Source organism: Cupressus sempervirens, chromosome 4 (genome assembly GCF_028749045.1).
Source record: "Cupressus sempervirens isolate cs-2001-9-10 chromosome 4, ASM2874904v1, whole genome shotgun sequence".
Lineage (NCBI taxonomy): Eukaryota > Viridiplantae > Streptophyta > Pinopsida > Cupressales > Cupressaceae > Cupressus > Cupressus sempervirens.
The window spans coordinates 420,355,719-420,380,411 of record NC_143121.1 but is presented as its reverse complement, the minus strand read 5'-3'; the positions used below and the strand labels follow the sequence as shown (position 1 = coordinate 420,380,411).

Below are 24,693 nucleotides of genomic sequence, written 5' to 3'. Positions count from 1 at the left end.
CACCATCTTTGCTAACTCTACATTTTTCACCATTATAGCTTCTCCTACTAATTTCTTAGTCTGAAACATTTATCTACAAGCCTAATCTTTTAAAGCTTTGATACCAATCTGATAGGGAGGGTTGGATGAACCAATCACCGATTCATGCTCCTAGTCTTCTTGGAAGACTTCTAGGGTGTCTTTCTTACACCCCTGGTACCTATAGGGTCTTTACTCACTAGGATCTCTTGGCTTCTCTATCCAACCTTCCTACCAGTGGAATTTGTGCTCACATAGCCCTTAAACCACCTTACAGGCCCATAACCTCCAAATTCTTTAGCCAACCTTGCTGAGGTGTGGAGGTGTCCTAAAGGACTTTAATACAATCAATAAGGGCTATTAGCTATCCCTCTTAGTACAAATTTCTATCTGATCTCACCAAATTCCTTTATAAGGCCTAATTGGCTACCAACACTATTAAGTCTCCATCTTCGAGAAAATAGGGCTTTTCTCCTATGCTTTCCAAAGAAATCCTGCAATATTTTCTAGGATTATTGGATCATTAGCTAAAACCTAAATAATTTTTGGGTTCTTGGGATCACTACCTTCCATTCATAACCCACATTTGAGTGAAAACTGGGCTCTTTTAAAAATTCACAGGCTGCTCCAGCAAACAAGAAAGTTCTAGGTCTACTTATGGATTGGTATGACCTTCTTCATCTCATGGAACATTGAAAAGAATTCCTCCTTAGTATCCCAAAAGGAATTTGGACTTCAACTTTGCTCCCCTACAAGTAATGTTGATTGCTTGATGGTCTTCCCTAGCTAAACTCATGATAGGCTTGCCTAGGGAAAGACTTTAAAAATCACTCCCCTGCATTTGAGGGTCCCTTCTTCTGTACATATTACATACATGGAGTCAATCACTATTCCCAAGACTTTTATAGATTGGAGAGTGGGAAAGTGAGTTAGAGCTCTATCATTACTAACTAATTGGATAAAACCGGTGATAGTGCAAAACTAAAACAATTTCACAAAAGGAATGCAAATTGATCAAAACACTATCTAATGCCACATAGATTCAATAAAACAAATAATTCATAGGATGCATAAGTTTTAGAATTAATTTCTAATTCCTAACTACCTATTGTCATAGAAAACAAGAAAATTGCTCATTAAATTGCTCCAAATGTTGACTACTCAAATACTCAACCCATACAATGGGCATCCAACCTTTTTCATAGGTCTTGGCATGCCTTATATAGGGTGATCAAATAGTTATTACCCCTTGAGGGTTGCTTGTCAGTGATTATAACCATATGACAATATTGTCCGAGCATGCAAAACTTCATGAAATAGCTCCAAGGCTTCCCAAACTGAGTCAAGCACCTTGACTATGGCTAAAACATGATTTCAACCTCCTTCAAACCCTACTAACCTCATCATGATGTCATTACACCCTTTCGGCCAATTAGAGGGCTTTACAACTACCTAGCACCTAATTGCACCTAGCAAAAGGTTCTAAGACCCTATGAACAAATCCCAAAATGCCAGAGGCAACTTGGAATCCCAGACTCTCTTATTTTTTCTAAAATTATCTTAATAATGTTGAGATAACTTTTATTTCTAGACTTAGCCTGACCATTCCTCTGAGGATGGTAAGGTGATGATGTAGATCTAGTGATGCAATATTTTTATATTCATCTAATCTAAAGCACATGGCAGTATTAGTGACAAGTTTTACTAGGTATCCAAATCTGATAATGATGTTATTCAATATGAAATTTATTACCATTTTATTGGTTGTGTTCCTAGTAGGAATTGCCTCTACCCATTTTGTAAAGTAATCTTTGGTGACCAAGATCCAAGAGTGCCCTCCACTAGACTTATTTGAGATTTCACCAGTGAAATCAATGCCCCACTATTGGAAAGGTGCTTGCACCCCACTAGTCTCAATGGAAAGTTTCTAGAAAATTTCAAATTTCCACTAAATCTCTAAAATGCATCACACTTCTTTACTAGCTCAAGTGCATCTTTGATTAATGTAGGCCACCAGAAGGCAAATGTAAGGACCTTATGGGCTATTGGTTTCACCATATAATGACCCCCACACACTCCTTCATGCATGTCACTCAAGATCTTATTTGATTCTTCTTCACTTACACATTTCAGAAGAACACCTTCCATGTTTCTCCACCAAAACTAGACTCTCACAGTGATATATCTGATGGAATGCAACTTCATAGCCCTTTTCTAATTTTTAGTAAGTTCTAATGGAGTCTTCATATGTTTAAGGTAAAATATTATACCTTTGTACCAGTCAAAAGTGTCCATGTCACACAAATCACTCCTATAGTCATCATCAAGTTGATTAATTTGATTTTCTTCAAGGTTAGCCTTTGCGATCAGCTTAGAAAAGCCTTGACCTCTAACCAACTTGGTAATTTGAATATCAATATTAAATTCTTGGATCCTATTGATCCATCTACATCTTCTCCCTAAGACCTCTTGCTATGAGAAAATGTCTTTCACTACAACACTTGGAACAAATGCAATTACATTGGCTCCCATCAAGTAGCACCTAAATGCTTTTACAAACTTAACCAATGCATAGGCCTATTTCTCATTGATATCCTATTTAAGTTTTGTAGCTTACAAAGACTTACTAAAAAATGCTATTGGTTGTTCAAAACCATCCTCATTCTTTTGCAGTAAAACCATAGCAACTGTGTGAAAAGATGCAAAGGAAAATATATGCATAGGCTTTGCATAATTTAGAGCTCTTAAAAAAGGGACACCCTTGATAGCTTGTTTTACCTTATGAAATGCCATGCTTGGTTCTTCATCCCACTTGATCTCAGAACCCTTCTTTACCATCTTAGAAATAAGCCTACTTATCTCAGCAAAGTTGGTGACAAATCTTCTAAGAAATTTTATTTGTCCAAAGAATGATTGAATACCCTTTACATTCTTAGGCTTATGAATTTTTTCTATTGCTTCAACTCTCTCACATGATCTATTCTGATTCCTCCTTTTCTAACTAAGTGCCCCAATAACTTACCATCAGTAATAACAAATGCACACTTATTAGGATTCAGAGAGATACCAAACTTTAATGCTCTGATGAATACTTTCTCAAGGTACATCTAGTGATCATTCTCATCTTTTGAGTAAGCTTTCAAGTCATCCTGGTATACTACTAAAATTTTGTCAATAATATCTACAAAGGCTACATCCATAGCTCTTTGAAAAGTAGCACTAGCATTGGTTAAATCAAATGACATTCTACTATAAACATAGGTACCCCAGGGTGTTGTAAATATTATTTTATACTATTCATATTCTTTTAAAACCACTTGGTTATAGCCTGAGAAACCATCTATCATGGACACGAGTTCTACTCTAGCAACTCTTTATAACATTGCCTACATGTTAGGTAGACTATAGTTGTCTTTCAACAAAGATGTGTTTAAGTTTCTAAAATCAGCACATAACCTAAAATCTCCATTCTTCTTCCTAACTGGAACCAAATTTGACACCCAAGATGAATGCCTGATAGGCTTGATTATCCCAACATCTCTTAACTTTCTTAGTTCTTCTTGCATCTTGGGTGCAAGAGTAGGATTGATTGGTATTTGCTTCTATCTGAAAAGATTTGCACCATCCTTCAAAGGAATTTCATGTTGAAATAAATCTTCTCTATAAGCCTTTAAATCATCATAGGACCAAGAAAATACATGTCTATATTTTCTTAATAAACCAATCAATCCTTGCCTAATCTTGGGGGCTAATTTTTTTACCAATGCATACCTTCTTAGGTGCTAGTCCCTAGATTCACTTCTTCCAGATCCTTAGTACTAGATTCTTTTTTTTCCACCTTAGATCTATCATGACTATCAAAGATAGTTTCAAAAACAACTGACCCTTTTGGGATCTTGTTAGTTTTTAACTACACAACCTCTTGTCCAAATACAGTATCCTTACCATCAATATTTTCTACATAAGCTACAAAATAATTTTTTTGCCCCCAAAATTGGTCTTCACACTTCAAAAATCTTATTATATCTTTGTCTTCTTTAAAGAATTCCCAATTTTGGATATTATCCGTGGCTAAGGATCTAGTCTATACTTCTACTTTTGATAAACCAGCAAAAGTTACATCATCAGGCTTAATAACAATATTTTCTAACGAGTCAGCCATCTTATTATTACTGCTGTCTTTCTATACAATCCCAAAAGCATCAAAACATTCAATCATATCTCAGAAAAAATTTCTATATTGCTTCAATCTTTTATTCTTTGAAACATATACCTCTCTAACTTGAGAAACAATTAGTTTAGAATCACCAATGACATACACGCATTTGATTCCATGTTTATGAGCTAATCTCAATCCTAGCTATAGGGCTTCATACTTTGCTATATTATTTGTACATGGAAAACTCTAGAGTAGAAGAGAACTTATAAGTGCAACCCTTAGGAGAAATCAAAAGAATACCTACCTCTAGTCCCTCCTTGCAACAAGCTCCATCAAAGTACATCATCCATAGATCACCCTTTTCTAATTTTGACTCAGCTTCTTTTATAATGGGTGCCTTGATCTTATCTTTATTCAATACCAATACTTTATCCCTAAAAGCTTTCACACCAATATCTACAAAGCATGTCATATAATCTTCAACCAGTTGCTCAATCATGTAGATACTTTTGGGCTCTCTATTTACCTTCACCAACTTATCATCAATTTGAAATGTTGCATGTAAAAGATTACATTGTAGAATTTTCCCCATTGTTGCAATTCATTTTTAAGATAATAGCATACCATACTAGAGTGGGATATCTAAAACTAACACACTCATGGTTTTGTCCTTTTCAGGATAGGCAAGTAATTTTTAAGGCATTGCATTTATGGTCCCTATGACAATAACCTCCCTTTTATCCATATCACAATACCTACCCTTAGGAGTGTCCACTTTCAAACCTAATTCGTTCATTACCGCATAAAGCATGATTGTATTAGATGCTCTAAAATCAATCATACAGTTTTTCAAAGTTTTTCCATTACCAATGATACTTAGGAAGAAAGGATCTACACTTCCTAAACATTGGTTCACAGAATCATCTAAGTGCATAGGTGGAATTTGGGACATAATAACCTCAGTTTCTATCCTCTTTTCAGGCTCATTAGGGGTTTGATTTGTATTACAATCATGATTAATCTTACTATCTACACCCTTAGCCCATGCAATAGCTTCACTCTTATGTTCAAGGATTCTTAACAACTTTGAAAAATGATTTTTTACTATGATTTGTGATAATAGTGACAACATTTCAATATGAGGGGCAATAAAGTTATCAATTGACATACCTTTCACCTCCTTTTGCTTGTCAAATGAGCTTAGATTGTTCTAACCTTTCTATTTCTCACTCACAATAGTGATCACTAATGATCCCTTTTCTTTCTTACTATCATTATTCTAAATTTTAGAACCCTTTGCAATATCTTCTTTCTTGCCTCCCCATTTCTTATTAATAGTTTTCACCTTGATATTGCTCTTGTCCTTTGGCTCACTGATCTCTATTTTCTTTGGATTAGTTTTTTTTAACAAAAACACCAGACATTTTATTACCTTTAGCCTTGTGTATCATACCTCTTGTCTACACTTGAGAAACCATGTTGTCAGTGATCTGGTCAATTTCTTCCTTAGTTGGCATTCTCAAGGTTACTTCATTTTTTGATGACATCATATTGCAAGTAGTATCATCCTCATCTCCCTCATCTGAGAAAATCTGTTGGTGCATTGTTATACTAAATTGCCTTCTGTCATGAACATAATCTTCATTGTCATCACATTCAGAAGCATTATCAGAATATGAACCTACCATGTTGCATCCAACATCTTCAACTCTACCGTCATAACCCGACTATTCTTCATTCTTTTCTTGATCAGCAACAAATGATAAAGCAACATCATAATATTTTGGTGCATGAGGTAATTGACATATCGTACACAACTGAGGGTCATCAACCATGTTGATAGATGTCTTTGGTAGTGGATTAGGTTTATTTTTCTCACCAGTATTATTAATAGGAGGAACAACAAGCTTCCCATCCTTCTATTGAGTGGTACAGGGAAAGTTTTGCATTCTATTTTGCCTATTGTAATTATTGTTAAATGGGGCTTTCTCACCAATATTGGGCTTATTTTCATTAAATGCTGGTGGATTCATATTCTTAAGTAGGTTTAGAACTTTACCCAATGTATCCTCTTCAAGTTTCTTACCTGCATCAGGCTTTTCACCTTCTTTCTTATTATTTCTTGGATTAAATGATTTTGGGTCATCTCTTCTTCCCAACTTATCAGAGGCTCTTCTATTGTTCTCAATATTCACAACCATCTTGTAAGCATCTCTTAGTGTCTTGGGATCTTTGTCTCTAAGGGTATAGGCCATCTTACTATCAAATGCATTAAAGTAAGTAGTGAGATAGACATCTTCACCAAGTCTCATCACTTGGAATAATTTGTACATTCCCTTCTAAAATCTCACATTGAAGTCAAAAGTGGACTCATTAGGGCTCTTCTTTATATTATTGAAGTCATTCAGTATAAAGCCAAAATTGGTATTATCCCCATACTTCTCTTTGAAAAACTTCTCCAAATCACTCCATGAACTAATGCTATCATCAGACAATCTCCTAAACCAATCCCTGACACATCCTCAGTCAATGAATGAACAAAAAAATTTATTACCACATCCTCATGCTCAACCTCATAATCATTTAGCATGTCAGTGAGTTTCTTGAGGTGCTCTTCACTAGTAATGGCATTATTGTGTGAAAATTTTATGACCTTATCTCTTAGATCATTGGAAATGGGATGGGGCAACCCAAGGATGCCTATAAAAGACATCTATTTATACTTCTCAATATAAATGGGTCTCCTCTAGAAAACAAAAACATTTGATGCACTTGCTCCAACAACTTGGGTTTGGATAGGGACTTGAGGTTATTGAATTTGCTGAGTAGCATGTATTTGATTACTTGTACTAGAAGATGTGGCAAGGGCTGATTGGGATGTATTTTTTCTAGTTATTGTTGGTACACAAGTAGGGACAAAAGTTGAAGCTTGTGAAGAAAGATTTGGACAAGATGCTAAAGTAGAATTTGATTTAATAAACTATACTTTTCTTCTAGTTTGAATTGCTTCTGCTTCATTCTCAACCTTCCCAAGCTCTTTAGCTAAATCCTCTCTCTCCTTCTTTGTTTTCTCTAAATCTAGATCCATCTTAGTCATGACTTGACTTGTAGATTTTCTAGGAATGACTTGAGGTTCATTTATCTGTATTCCTACAACCTTCTACTTTCCTTTATCAATATGTTTTATAGTCAAATCTATGAACTTATGTTCAACAGGTTTATAGGGTTGGATTTGTGAGATAATAGGCCCTTCTTTTTCTTTTAGGAGATGTTCCTTCTCTTAGACTTTAGATCTAAGATCTTCAACATCTCTAAATACATCTAAATGCACTTTAGAGGTTCTCTCTTCCAATTTTTTGTTTTGCTCCTTTAGAGTAGACATTCTCCTAAGTAAGCTATCTCTCTCAATGAGAGTATTCATGGTAATTTGTTCTTTATCCTTTTCCAAACGAATGTGTTTGGCTTCTTCTTCAACAACCCTTCTTTTAAGGACTTCTACTTTAGAAAGAAAGTCATTATGGTCTGTGGTTGTTGCTTCAGATTTACAAGGTCATCCAAATCTATCAAGTTTCTCTCAACGTAAAAGACTTGCCCAAGATTTAGTCTACTAGATTGAACACTCCTAGGTCTGAGATGTTGGTTCATTTCTTCTACAACACTTGGTCTGAAAATAGTATCTCCCATGGATGATACCATTTTGTCTTGGTAAAGTCCATCTTCATGATAAGGTGTTGTGAAAATATTACCCAAGAGCCTAGTAGTTTTGGATTTGAACTATGGGATGCTATGGGATGAAACCTCTTTCTCCATTAAGGGCTAGTATTGTGTGTTATCTCTAGGCTTTCATGTATGACTAGATTTCCCTTTCTTCTTAGCTGCCAGTTCTTTTTACCACCTTTTGGTAATTTTTTATACAACAAGATGTCAGGGTTCTCCTTTACATAAGCTCTCATATTTTTCTTTCTATCAATCATCTTTCACTTAATATTAGCACTAGTAACAAAACCTAAGACTGAGTCGCCACCCACTAGGGGAAAATATCTTTTATAATGGCTAAAAGACAAAAAAATTTATGGTAATTTTTTTTCTAAAAATAGATCTAACAAGGGACCCAACCTGAATGAAAATATATTGTATAATTTTAGGAATACAACTCTATATGGCCAATAAGACACTTTGCAAGCCTGTTCTACCTTACACAACTTCTGTGGTACTGGAACTTTTACAGATTCTCAAGGTTTTTTGCTCAACAACAACCTATACCCAAGCATGATTTTACAAGATAACACAACTATGACTGCATATATGTGACTCACAATAGAGATTCTAGAATTTTAGAGTTCATTTCTTTCATAGGCGTCCCTAGTAGAGTCACCATTTTGTTGGTGTTTTAAAACTACGAGGTTACAAACTACCCAATACCAAGATGTAGAGGACAAAAACAAGCCTAAGGACTAGCTAGATCCCATATTTAGTAGGATTGTCTTCAGATATGGGCCAACTTCAATAGAATCACAAGATTCTCTACACTTTAGGCTCTGCAAGACCAAGGTAGGTGCACCTTAGGGATGGAAATGACTGGTTATCTAATATTTTCTTCATGGTTCATTGATTCACACTCTTATCTTCAGATCTATCCCCTATTGTAGATAATGGTCAACAATTCTTCTTAGATTTGTAATGAATCCTTGATTACAACAACTAACTATAATTCAAAGAAATGGTATCACAAATAAGTAATGACTAGTAGTTTGATTCTTTGTTGAAGAAAAGTAAATATTGATTTGATTTTAAATTGTGCTTTGTGCAACCATATGAACTCTTCAATTTGCATTTGAATTGATGATCAATGCCTTATCCATTTCTATATAGTGTCTACCCAACAAAACTTGACCTATTTAATTGCCTTGCAATTAAATTTATTAATAGTTAACCCTAAATTTCATTCTTATGATATCCCTCCCATATACCTAGAAACCCTATTGATTCAATGAAAGAATTTACTTAAGTCCTTGAATCAAAAGAAATCAATGAAAAGATATACAACCCATCCAAGTTGCATTAAAATGAAAGAATCTTTTTCATTTCAATCCCAAAGCTACAGATATATGAAAATGGAGACAAAACTCAAAGACATAGATATTGCAGAACCTTCCTTTGTATTAATCTTCCTTGAAATTAATACATTACTAGTGAAAACTCAAAAATAACTCAAGGTATAACAAACTGTCATTCAAGATTCATTTGTATTCCTATACTAAAAAATTGAATACATCACATAAAATTGACACAAAAACTACTGGTTTGACTGCAACATAACATATGCACTAAAATCGTATAGACTTCAGATCCTCACTCCACATCTTGGAAATCCTTTTATAGGAAGGATTGCAACAAGCTTCAGATGGGAGGACACATGTCAAAAATTCTTTGGTCGACAGATAAAAATGTATTTTATATTGTTACATTACAAACATTCTTTGTAATTTGATCAAAATTTAGGATGCAATTGCAAAACTGACAGGTGGTATTTTAAGTAGGTGTCTTTAACATAATTCTATTAGTCTTCAAGCTCCTGACACTTTCCTTGCCTTTTCTTCATTCCTCTTGTCTCTTCTGCCTTTAACTACATCTTTATACTGCCTAATCACTTTCCCCCAGATAGTAGGGCCTTTATGTTTGCTATTTCTTCCCAAATAGCAATATTTGTATCTATATTAGGCCAAGTGGCATCCCTAACTACATCTAAATTCTTAAGGCATTTTTTCCATTTGGCATCTGTTATTACTTTAACCTCTATAGTTATTTTTGAAATTTTTGATCCTATTTTGTAGAGCATGTTAGTCAAATCATACACTATTACTATACCTACCTCATCATTGTAGTATGCTAGGAATCTGGGATGATTTAGAAAGCTATCAAAAGATGTTGACCATTCCATCTGGTCCTTAACTCTTCCATCATTTTCCAAAATTGTAGACACAAAAATAGGTGTTCCTATGGCAATTACTTTCATCTTATTATGAATTAACTGCAACTTGCCAGTAAAGACACCATTCAAATCCTTCACCTTATTGATCATTTTTCTAGTATTTATAACAACTACCTTGGGAAATTCTTTCTTCTATGCTAATAAAGGTACAAGGCTATCAAAAAATAGAGTGTAAGGACCCCATGTGGTAAAAAGAGGAGATAGTAATGCAACAATCTCTGAACATCTATGTGTTGCTCCTTGCAGCACAAGATAGTTGCTATTCAAATTTTGGGAGACCAATTCTAATGCATTCACCTTGTGAGCCAACAAGTTCTTTATGGTTCTAATTTCAATCTCCTTGCTAGAATTAAAGTCTTCCTCATCAACTACCATGGCTTGACTTGATGTTCCTTCTATCTCAGATGCCTAGCCCTCTGTCTAGATGCCCTGGTCTTTAACTTCTATAGCTAATCTAACAATATTTTTTAGAACTACTATTTCATTCTCCAACTTGAGGGTTTTATGTTCTAGGACATAAGTATTCTTCATTTCTTTCTCATAGTTCCTCCTAGTTTTGATGTACCACTCATAGGCACCCTCCAACTGTGCTTCAAGAACATCCATTTCATTCTTACCCAACAGTGCCACTGATGTTTTCATTCCATATATCTAGCTGTTGGAGGTGGAGTGCACATTCCAAAATATAACATTCCCCCTAGGGGACTCTTTAATTCCCATAAGGGTAGGCTTTTTATGCTTTGGAGCTAGAATCCATATAGCCATTATTTGAACATCAATATTGTATCCTGACCCTTTCAGTTCCCCCAACTAATTTTCATCTTCAAAGGACATTGATTTTTCTTGTCTCCTCATCTTGTCTTCTACTAGATCTCTAGCCTACTCTATAGTGAGGGTCTCATTGGTAGGATCATATTCTTGCAATTTTTGCACTAATTCAACAACCACCTCATTAGAATCACCTGGCTTCATTTGTAGAGATAGCTCATTTTGTTTTAACTTGAACAAGAAGGTTTTAAATTCTTCTATTTTGATGAAGTTATCATCTCTCATAAACTAATTTTCTTCTATGATTCTATCATCAATCATCTAAGCTTATAGCTATAGTTTTTTAGCCCTTTATTCATCCTTAGAGAGCTATCAGATATCTTCTTTTGACATCATCAAACTATTGGCTACCCTTAGGTACGATTTGCAAGGCCTTTTGTTGAGCATTTTGTGGAATCTCCACCATTTTCTATTTCTTGTTCCTCTATTCTGCCCACTTTGAGCTCCCAAGTTGATCTTCCTCATCATCACTTACTTCAAGTACAATGCCTTCATCAGAATAGTTAGGATCCATTTTTTTCCTTATATCTTCAGGCACTTGTGCTGATGTTTCATCAAAATTTTCTACACACTTATCCAATCTTGATTGGTAATCTTCCTCAATATAGAATCCTTTGAAAGATGGATCTACCTTTTTCATTTCCTACTAAAAACTAAGAACATCCTTGTATTTTATCATTCTTTCTCTCCAGATATCTTCTTTTAACCTATCAACAATGACATCCTCTTCCCATAGAGGTTTTGTAGGAGGTAAATTATATGCCCTCATGTTCTTTAGGGCATGTTTGACTACATTACATGGGTCATATGTTCTTGCTAGTCCAGTTGACAATTTGTAGCCTCTCAAATAGGCATCAGTCTCCTCAATAGCATTCTTGAATATCTCAAAGTCTCCTACTTTGGTACATCTACACAAAATTGTTCCTTTCTTGACAAGTTTAATTAAATATTTTATGTTTGGTGAAATCAATTGCCAAAATACTTCTACAAACCCTAGTCTCTCTGGGACATATTTGGGTAGAATGTGGGGTGGCTAAGGGCATCCATATATTCTTATAACAGTATATTCCTCAAATAGAAAAACACTTCCCTAATCATGTTTCAATTGTTTCCTAGCATCAAAACACATTTTAGGCTTAAAAACCTTCCTAACACTCCTAGGTATTCTTTCATTAGCCAATCCTATCATTTTCAAAATAGGATGCACAAAATCATTGTAAAAGAAATGACATTTGAATATGGGTAGAATCTTTACCATTCCCTTGTCCACCTTTGCATTGGTAGCCTTTCTCCCCATTCCTCTATGCACTCAAAAAAATTTTGATCAAAGAAATCAACAATTTTGAACAAAATCAAATGCATGATGAAAGAGTAATGAGGGAACCTAAAATTATCTAGTTGTCCCTATTATGCAACAATGATCTTGTCAATGATGTATGTCACATAATCATACCCAACATTGGTGTTAGGGTCTTGAATATTCAATGCCATGACATAATGTCCTCCTAGGGCATTAATGGTTCCATCTAAACCTAAGACTTTGTTGAGGCCAAAGATAATATTGTGGAAATACCCTTGAAAGAATTCAAGAGGCATAATTTTATCCACTTCCTTCTTCTTTGGAATCTCTCCCTTTTCTTTTCTAGACATAGGGATGTCTCTCATCATTGCCCTACCCATATAAAAGCTCTTTTGGCTCTTGAGTTCTTGGTTAGGTCATTGATGTCAATAGGAAATGACATTGGGCCTCCCAAATTGAATGCCTCTATGAATGTTTCCTTCTCTAGAGCTAGGAAAATGCTTCTGTCTCTCTAGTGGAATGACTTTTTGACTGGATTGTAACATTTTATTAATGCTTTTACCAGGTCCATATCCACAAATACAACTGGCATAATTAGTTTGCCTAAATTTCGAACCCAAGGGTTGCAAACTAGAACTTTCTCTGTTATGTTCTTATAAAACAACTAGAACAATTCATATCGATTCCTATCTAGAACCTTTGCATCTCTACATAATGCATATGGATCTCTAAAGGTGTGGTCATTTGTAGATTGTCCATTGGTAGAACTAGGTAGAATGTGCATTCATTCTTCCACAAAAGAGCTAGGGCTTTTTGCTTGAGATGTAGATTCTTCAATCTGGACTTGTGCAATTAGTTCACCTCCTTTTTGAGACATTTCTTGAAATAATTCAATCAATTTTGAATGCTAAATGCTGGAACTCTAAAAGCTTAAACAATTATGCAATTGGTAATGAAAATCTTTTTGTCTTTCATAATTTATCTATCTCTGCAATAGGATTGTGGCATTAATGGAATTTAAATCAACACACTTCAAAACCTATCAATCTTCAAAAAGCTAGCAAAATCTTTACTTTTTCATATTTCATACTTCCAGCTCATATTCTTTTTATCTAGCTTAGACAAGGCCGTCGAAAACTATTTTATGCATTAAAACTAAAGGATGTGATGATGCGATGACCACCTTTTTTGTTTCTTTTCCATAGTTTCTTTTCTTTCCTTATTTCTAGTAGTGACCATGTGAATAGGGTTATCTTAACTATTTTTCAACTTTTTTACCTTTTTCTATAATTACGATGTCTGGCCTATGAGGCTATGATTACCTTTAGTCATTCCTTCGCAACTTCATTTCTTCATTCACCACATGGGCTTACAAAGTTGTGATCACTTTATTTTATGCTTTGTCACCACTTTGCAACCATTCACCACTTTATTTCTCTGACTGCTACAATTTGGCAATGACTTCTTTGTTCATTGCTTTGCAAATCCTTGTGACCATTTGAAACTTGGCACTTCTATCACTTGTGATGTTGCGATGCTTCTGGTCTTAACCTTGTCACTTCTTTACAACCACCAAACATGATGCTTTGTCTAACTAGGTGATGTTGTGTTGAACATTTCTGATTAAACATTCTAACTAGCTTTGAAGCCATGTGATACTATGCTAACCATTTATCAATAAAATTTTCTTTTGTTCGAAAGCTCCCAACTTCACTTCTTAACTACAACTCTTGATTGTGAAGATGTGATCACGGTTCTGAGTCTAACTATCACTTTTCTTCATAGCTTCATAACCACAGAATCTTAACCACAACTAAACCTTGCAAAAGTGCAATTTCAAGTTTTTGCTACTTTGCAGCTCTGAACTTGAGTCAATCATAAACTCATGCGATGTCACAATGGTCTAAATCTTTAACTTCATGATTGCATTTTGTATCTTTGCAACTTAGCATTTCATTGTAACTCAAACACTTATGAGGGTGTGATGACCATTTTTCTTTGACCACCAGATTCTTTTTGTGACTTCGTAACTCAAAACATTAGCTTCCATCTTACTTGTGTGATGCTAGAATCAACCATCAACTTGACTATCTTCTCCATTGTCTCTACTTGGCAACTTAAAATCTCTTAACTGTTCAACCTCCTATGATCTTGCGATGACCATCTAAGCTTAACCATTTCTTTTTATCGCAACATCATGACTTGAAATCCCTTCAATGCCAATTGACCTGTGACAGTGTGATATGCACTTCACATTAACCTTTTCATGCCATTGCAACTTCGTAGCTAAAAAAATTAACTCTTTCCTTAACCCTATGAAGGCATGATTACAAGCTTTTGCACCCTCATCACCTTAACTCTAGGTAACTCTTAACTACTTGTGAGCATGCGATAACCCTTCAAGTTAATTGCTTCCTTCTATTCACACCATCGTGACTTAGATTTTAAGGTTAATATGAAAGTTAGCAATCATGCAATAGTTCAAATTTAGACTATGTTTCACTCATCACTTCATTGCAACTTGAAATACTTTTAAGCCTCCATTGACCTATGATCATGTGCTTTCCACTATATCACTTCTTTACACCCTTAACATGAATGCTAATAGTAACCATTGCAAAGGCGTGACAAACTATTGATAAACCATTTCACATCCTTGCACCATTCAACATAGTTAATGATCATAAAAGAGAAATGTTGTGATGAAAATACTTTCACAACATCGCAATTCAAAAAACAATAGAGGTGTGATACATAATGAGACAATGGACTCAAAAACTTAGGGATATAAATGCATAAGTCAAATTTTCATATATCCCTATTTAATATTTGTAAATCAATTTCAAATGAATTCCAATGAAACAAAAAACAAGACAATTGCCCTAGGGTTTTTTAATGAGGGAAAGGAAATTTTTTAGAAACTCTAAGAAAATAAGAATAAATTTCTTCCTTATTTTCACATAATATGATAAAAATTTTCTAGGTGAAAAATCAAACCATCATAACCTACCACCATACAACCCAAATCTGCAACTGCTTCCATTACTGTGCTGCTACCACTTCACAATTTTCATCTATTCCATTCAACATTGCAGGACCTTCCACATCCCAAATTGTTGCTTCCACTTCATACATACCCATTAGAAGTACACCCAACACACTCCTATAGAATGCCCAATCAACCTTGCAATTCACTATAGGGATGCCACCAATAGGGCCCATCAACCCACCTTTTGCCACCCCTAGTCCAATTACATATATGCCAAACACCAACAGTTCATTCCCACTTGGTCCTCAGAGTTTTGGACAATCACAGGGGCCGACCACAAACCTCCCACTTAGTCATTCATTCATGCCGATGCTCCAAAAACAACAACCTCCTACACCACCAACCAATCTGCTACCATCCATCACTGATTGCTTTTCTATGCCACCCTTAGGGAGTATCCAAATGGTACTTGTTACCAATTTAACATACCTCCTAAATTGCTATGTTATGCTTGCATTTATATTGAGCTAGGTGTTTTATGTTGCTGAGCATACATATTACAAAATGAAATGGATGCAAAAAGTGAAGTGCAAAAATCAATAAACAAGAAAAATTGATCATTTTTATTTGAGATACAAGTACCAAAATAGTACATTTTATTCAAATATTCAAAACTATTTTGATAAGGTACAAAGTGTTCAAATTTTAAATAGTACTTAATACAATGCATTCAGATACCACACAAGCATTCTCAGCTCCTAACATAATATCTGAATAAACACACTCTATAAATAGAAAAGTATTGATAAGATAAAGGGAAAGGCCTCCATTGCTAGAATGGAAGGATCGTTGCTCTAAATGTTGAATGTTTGAGGTTGCATCTCCATTTGGGAATAGACCAGCAAAATTAAAAAAAGAGGAGGATCAGTTCATACGAAATGAGCAATGGAAACTATTCCAATTATCTCTATACTACTTAGTGTTCCTACAACATGGTTATTCAGATAACTACATTAAAAGATGTGAATGAAAGAGAGACATCTGAAAGAAAAATAGGTTTTATGCTAATAAGTTTGTTTCATGTGTAGATATAGGTATGAAGTTTGAGGTTGTTGAAGGATCTTGCATAAATTACACACACGAAGCCTTCTGGTCAAATCATATAGAGGCAAAGACTAAAGACATGGGTAGATTGTTAAGGGGGCATACATAAATTAAAAGTATGAGACCTTCTAGTTGAACCATAGTAGAAGGTTGAAGACATGAGGAGATTGTCAAAGGGACATACATATGTTGCAAGTATGAAACCTTTCAGTCAAATCATGGAGGGCATATGGAATTCTTGGTCTATAAGCTGAGGGAATAGTAACAAGTATTTTAGAATAGATAAAGTGTCATAAAAATAGAGAAAAAAATAATGAATGCTACAACCAAGCTCATATTAGTAAAAGTACAATAGCAGGCAGATTTTCAACATTCTAGAAAGGAAATGATGAATGCAAGAAAACATGAATTACTCTTATGAAAGTATTGAAGCTACAAATCTTTTGTAAATTTAATAGTGAGAAAATAAATAAATAAACTTTGAGACTCATCACGTCAAAAGCTCATAGTCATAATGCTATAGGAGAATTTATGTATAAAATTTCAGCATACATGAAAATGAGACAAAATGAAAGAAAATAAATGACAGATTTCATGACAGCAGTAAGAATATTTTCAATACAATCTTTGAAAAACATGATTTCACTTCATAAGGCAACTTTCTTTAGAATACCCTCCATGGACTCTATCAAACCTGATGATGTGCAAAATCTAGATATAGAGGGTATACTATTGCTCGACAATGACCTCTGCCAAGTTCTTGACACTTTTAGAGATTTTTCCATGTTAGATGAAGTAGAACAAGAAATAAGTAGGTGCAAATCTATTGTTGAGAAGGATTTTTTAGAAATCCAAACAATCTTGAAAGAAATTTAGGTCAATGTACTTGTACATGAAATGAAAGTGAAGGCAATGGAGAAGGGGGGAATTTTGTCAGATGAGAAAGTGCAAACCAGTTAGATTGTGGTGACTGATTAGGAATGTACTGTACATACTTCATAAATTCTTTGGGGTTTTTGGGCCATGGCCGACATTGTGGCTGACATATGGCTAACATGTTGTAACCATAAAGTAGCATAAAATTACTTGTATAAAAGGGCTTAGGGTTAGGTATATTTTATTAAGTTGTGATGCAAAATTGGTTCTTGCAACAGTATTGAGCTGTAAGGGATTATGGATTGTAATCAGGTTATAATCACTATATCATAATAATATCAGACTTGTTGTTTGGTGGATGTAGCCCAGGGATTGGGTGAACCACATTAAATCTTGGTGTCTTGTGTTCTTTTCTATGTGATCTATTATTTTTTGTTATTGGTTATATTTGCATGTAATTGTTATCTATCCATGGTTTAATCCTAACAAAACCTTACACATTGAATTAGAAAGAGAGCTGCAACATGAGCATCAATTTATGCAGGAGCTTAGATAAGTTTTGTAAACCTAAGTCATTGAAGATGAGATGGATAGGTTGGAAGTAGAGTGATCTTGCATAGAAAGCATCAAGAAAACAGTGAACAATGCTAGAAAAGAAGAAATAAGAGCACAATATGAACTTTCTTTTTTTTGTGTATATTTCAAGAATCAATCTAGATTTAAGTGTAATAGCTAAGTACATGGGTCATATTGTATAGGTTGGAAAAACAATTTTTTTTTCAAGATTTGTAAGCCAAAAAAACATTATCATCTGTAGCGCTCATTTCTTGTATATAAGTTATTGTACTAAGCAACATAATAAAATAGCAGAGGTATATTTTCTTATAGCAAAAAACCATAGAGCATAAGAAATTCTAGATCTCTTTTTCAAATGCAGAATAAACATGTGTTTTAAATAAGTAAATGGAGTAAAAACATCTCACAACAAACTGAGTAAGACTTCATAACTTACAGTAGGGAATGCCATGAAAATGAAGGTCTTACAAGTCCTTTTATCTTCATTTCCTATAAAAATATGAAGATTGCTATACATATTAAATAAAAATTTCTATTTTTATCATTTGATATATATACAAATTTATAAAAATGTTTCATTATACCCCCCTTTCCTATATTTATCAATATTAATATGTTTAAAATTTGTAAGATAAATGACATTAATTATTCAACATATTAATATTGATAAATATAATAAAAGAAGAATATTTGTATAAATATTTTAAAATTAATATATCAAATGTCTATAATTATAAGGCCTTTATTATTATTAATTATTATAAAAGGGGGAAAAAAATTGAAGTAATACAAAGTTGGGAGTCTATTTTAAGATCCGAAGTGATATTCAGTTAAGTCTTTCATGTAAAGATAAAGAGCTATATTTTTAGCAGAGATAGACTATTTGAGTTAACTAAATGTTACATGCAGTGATGGAGCACTTTAATGCTATTTTTGTTAGCTAAGGGCACTTTGAGTTTTCTATGCAGTGATAGAGCACTTTAGTGTTATCTTTGGTGATATATGGAATAGTTAAGGCCAATTTGTTATGCAGTTCATTATGGGAGCCTGTTTTATGCATACTTTGCATATTTTTGATGAGTTTTACATGCTATATTTTTGGGTTGATTTTGAAATTTGAGTTAGGGTTTTATGAATTATTTTGAGGAGTTAGAGGCAATTTTCTAGTTAGCTATTAGTTGGATAGGTGGTTGCGAGAAGTTTTTAGGGGCTTCTTCATTATTTGGATCAATTTTTACTCATTTTTTCTAGGCATGATCTTGAAATCTGAAATAGGGTTATGAGCTCTATTTATTGTATGTTCACCTCATTATGAGGGCATCTTCTTTAAGATTTTGATTTTTACACATTGCAAATTTTGAGTTTGTTGTAAGAGTAATTTGTAGCAGAGATTTTTTAACTTTGGTTATATAGATTTAATGGTTCTTTCTCATTGATTCTTGTGCAAGATTGTGGGTTCTTTACTTTTATGTTATGTTCATCCTTCATTTAAGTTATATTCCTTATTTTAGGTTTGAATCTTGATACGTGTGATTATAGGTCTTTGTTTGTGTCCTTATTCTTTTTGCAAAAAATTGGTAAAGCTTAGGTTTTCCTTTGGAAGCAGAAGATTTTTGGTCCTTACTTAGAATCACTTTTGTAGTTGCGTGTTTCTCTTAGTATTATGAATCATTTATATCTTGCATAATTTGTGTTGATTTGATTAAAGTTACATATAAAATCATCAGTGTATCACCTCATTTAGGTTATTATTCATTATTTGTCATTCACTTCTCATCCCCTTTTCTCACATATAATTTAGGTTTTAGGTGATCACTATTTAGGAACTAGCCTAGCTTTTGAAGATTCATCTCTCATTTTAGGACAACCTGCCACCTGAGAGAGTTTCCATGTTTCAACATGATGGCTAGATTTTGTATCTTGCTATAGGTGCAATCCTAATTGACAATAGTACTACAACAACAACAATCAACAATAGGGACAATTCCTGACACCAACTATCTAGCACCCCTCAACACTAAATTTCCCTTGAAAGAAGGAGCACAACCAACCTACATTGGGCATATGTGCAATCCCAAAACATAGCACCAACATATCCACTACCCCTCCAGAATAAACCACCACACCAGTAGTATTTCCAAGCACCCATACAAAATCATCCATCTAGACAATAGTCCCACACCTATCCACCCTAGTGACAACCACGATACCAACAATTTTTCCAATAAGTACCACAGTTTGTCCAACCAACACCCCAATAATTGATACCACCCATCCAAATAATAGTTCAATCCACATTTCACCCACCATAGTACACCATCAAAACTATCAATAGTCACCCACCCAATATTTTATATACCCTACACCAAGGACTATGAGATTGAGGGCACCAAAAATAACACTTGTCAACCCCAAGTGGGAAGAAATGAAGAATACTCTAAAGACACTCAAATATGGAATTGAATCCAAGACCTTCAAATTTGAAGATGTTTGTCCATACCCATTTGATAGAGCTATCATAATGACACCTTTTCCTAAACACTTTGAAATCCCCAAGTTTGATCAATTCAGAGGGAAAGGAGATCCAATCACTAGTAGCCTAAAATGACATATTCCTCATGCACCTCTTTCCTAAAAATCTGGAAGGTCCCACTCTCAAATGGTTCTATTAAATACCCCAAGGTACAGTTAACACTTTTGATGATCTTTTAGAAGGATTTATGGTACAATATGCCCATCTTGTTGAAATTGAGTCATCCATAGTTGACTTATTCCACACCAAATAAAAAGAGGGTGAAAGCCTTGCTAATTACTTGTAATGATGGAAAACTCTCACAACATGAATTTCTTCAAAATACTAGAGTGCCACCTTGTCAAAATATTCATTGACAACACACATCCTAGTATTTCTCATCGCAGGTCATGAACTGCCTACAAACATACAAAGAGATCGATACAATGCCTAGTACATCAAACACTCCTTACCAACCAATAACTCAATAAAAAACACCATCATATCAACTAAACACATGCTATCAACAAACATATCAACAATATCTGCAACATAATTATCAACATAATACACCAGCACTCACTTATCAAGTACCAACAAATCAAAACTAGTGCTCTCACTATTGCAGTTGGACCAAAATTGTGGGTCCTGAGGTAATCCTGAGTATACACTCCCTTGGGCCAACTGCTAGATTCCATTTTGAAAAATTGGCCAAAGATAATCTCCTACTACCCACAAACACAATTGCTAGACCCAAACTAATCTAAAACACCATGGTATAGAGAGAATAAGTTCTACAAATTTCATCATGTGAAAGGGCATCTCACCCTCAGATGCATGCAGCTCAAAGATTATGTGCAAGATCTAATCGATCATAAGGAAATCACAATTGGATCACAAGCCTCTTGGAACATAGGAGTATTGATCTATCAAAATGCATTCCCAACACACAATGACAAAAATATAGGCAAAGCACCTATACAAAAACACAATCCCAACAACACCAACCAAACAAACAATACCCAAAGAACACAAGGTAACAATCATGATAGATCTTAGGATTACACTTCCACATACCTAGAATAAAGTAGCTTGATTCACTTCCTATCCTAGGTGGAATCCTCTGTTAATGTAATCAATATCAAAGGCCTTGATTATCAATGTGCAGTCACTACACTAAGAAATCAACTCAATATCGCAAGGCCACTTGTTTCCTCACTCTTTCAAAAATGCAATACAATAATCTAGAACATGCCAACTCAAATCTCCATCCTGGATTTACTTTGCATGAGTCCACTTCATAAAGAAATCCTTGATAGTGCACTTCAGGAATATCATGTTCCTACTGATATTAATGCTACAGAATTTTGAAATTCAATAGGCCATCTCTCCACCCCATCATTATCCTTCAAAACCTCTAATATCCCAATAGTTGAACTAGACCACATCCTTCCACTCCACATAGCCATCATGGTTTCCAACTTTTTTGTCAAGAGGGTTATGATAGATAATGGATCAATCTTAAACCTATTTACATTGAACTTCATCAAACAAGTAGGGCACATTGAGGTAGACCTCATAAATGAAGTCATCAACATCAAAGCCTATGGCAATTTGGAGCAAACCACTGAAGGAACCATCTTTCTACCTATCAAAGTTGTGCCTGCTACTCAAGAAACTATTTTCCGTGTGGTTGAGCTTAACCTACCCTTCAATATCCTTCTCAGTCGACCATGGATTCATGCTATGAAGGTTGTTCCACCCACTTATCATTAGTGCATCAAATGTATGCATCATGGTACTGAAATAACCATCCACATTGATCTAGAACCCTTTGCATATTACATTGCAGTAGTAGCAACATTTGATAATCATTGCCTTAAAATTGAGATTGGTACCACCATCACAAGTTCTTTTGGTAACTACCACGATCTTGATACCATCTTAGCCTCCACACTCTCCACTGTTAAGATCAACCATGAGGGCTATGGTGAATATGGTCTCTCAAATGCTTTTATTGTTGGTGCTTTACCTCTTGACCCACACACTCGAGAGAACCTAACCTATCAAGGACTACAAAAAGACACAACTCCTCATCTCAAAAAACTTAGGCCCACCACATTTGTTTCCAACGAGATCCTCAATGGGGAAGAAACAACCCCTAACATCAGTACATGGTTATACAAGGATCCACCTCAAAAAGATAAACAACTCCTTGATTACTTCAAACAAAAATATCCATGCTCACACTGACTTGCTCTTGAATAGTGGGATTATCGAGGTGGTGGCCTAGGAAAAGAAGAGTTAGGCATTAGACAACCATTAGAAGCATACAAGGTAGAAAAGAAGAAAGGTCTAGGCCACAGACTCCCCATGACTGGGGCACTACTAAGGACAGTCATGCCTTCTTAAACATCCAGTGCGACCTTGTAGAAGTCAAAGACATCCTTGAAGAAGTTGAAAAGAAAGCCTATGGAAATAGTTTCCTTGATGCAATTATTTGAGGAGCTTTTTTGCTTTGCAAACTATTCATCAACCTTATAGACCTTCCCCTCAATTATCTTGAACTCATTGATTATGACCAACCAAGTATAATCCATATTGACAAGTTTCCTACAGAGCACATGTTCTTAAGATTCATGAGATCCAAGACACCACACAAAAAGCCACCATCGCCATTAGCTGATGTCTAAAAATTGAACCCAAAGGGTTACTTTGGGGAGGATGAAATCTCAAGTTACAAAAATGATGAGAAAATAGAAAAAAAAGAAAAGAAAAAGTTATTCCCTAGTGAAAACACTTCTAGAGCGCCATCAAATCATTCAAAAATAAAATAAAATTAGAGGACATATCTGATGGTGAAAACCTCTCTGAGGCACTTGAAGGTGGAGATTTCATCCTTCCCCCACAAGATCTAGGCTTGCAATATCATCAACCATGACTGAGGACACCAGACCACTCAATATTAGTCTCATAAAGACACCTAGGATTACATACATTGTAACATCCTTAACATCAAATCAATAAGACCTTCTCTTTGAGGTACTTTGAGAAAAAAATTGGTCAATTCGTATGGTCTTACCGAGACATGCCAAGACTAGATCCTAGATTAGTGGTACATCATTTGGAAGTAGATCCAAAGGTCAAACTAGTCAAGTAGAAACTTTTAAAGATGCATCCCAAGTTCACTCTACCTGTAAAAGTGGAATTATAAAAGATGCTAGAAGTAAAGATCATCTATCTAATTGATTATTTAGGCTGGATCTCCAATATGGTACCCATCACAAAACCCCTGATATCAGAATCTACATAGATTTTAGAGACTTCAATAAGGCAAGGATGATTTTTCTTAACCAAATATTGACATGATTATGGATCTCACAGCTAGCCATAAACTCTTATCAATCATGGATGGATTCTCAGGGTATAATAAAATATAGATAGCAGAAGAAGATTGACATAAGACAACATTCATCATCCCTTGGGGAACCTTTTGCTACAACATGATGCATTTTGGGTTAAAGAATGTAGGAGCAACCTATCAACAAGCTATGATAGTTATCTTCCATGACCTCATCCATAAAACCCTTGAAGATTATGTAGATGATATCTTGGTCAAATCTATTAATGCTCTAGATCACCTGTCTCACCTTGAAGAAGTGTTTGATCAATTAGCAAAGTACCACCTCATGCTTAACCCCAAGAAGTGTATTTATGGTGTCACATATGGCAAGCTCCTAGGATTTATTTTATTATGATGTGGCATTGAGATCAACCCCTAGAAGGTCAAAGCCATCATAGACATGGCTCCTCCCAAGACATTGCGACAACTTCGTACTCTCTAGGGTAAGTTGTAATCATTAAGAAGGTTCATCTCACAACTAGTACACAAATGCCAACCATTCACACATATACTCAAGAAAGATCATAATCTTTGATGGGATCCTATATGTCAACATAGATTTGAACAAATCAAGCAATACTTGGCCAATCCACCTATCTTAGTTCCACCAGTTGTCGGGTGACCATTGATACTATACATAACAACCACTCTAACTATTTTAGGCAAACTTCTAGTACAACTTGATGAAAAAGGAAAATAAAGGGTTATCTACTACATTAGTCACACTCTAGTTGGCTATGAACTTAATTAGTCTCTCATGGAAAAATCTTGTTTGGCTATGGTTTTTGACACTCAGAAGCTCTACCATTATGTGCTGAGCCATATTGTGCAACTTATCTCCAAGATTGACCCTTTAAAATACATGCTATCACATACAAAACTCATATGCCACCTAGTAAAATGGGTCATGCTCCTTAGTAAATTTGACATCCAATA

The 24,693-nt window shown here is 34.8% G+C and overlaps 1 pseudogene; it reads left to right on the top strand.

The window, feature by feature from the left end:
- The first annotated feature begins 17,065 nt into the window (after positions 1–17,065).
- LOC149561837 (kinetochore protein SPC24 homolog) lies at positions 17,066–18,024 on the top strand (annotated as a pseudogene).
- Positions 18,025–24,693: the final 6,669 nt, after the last annotated feature.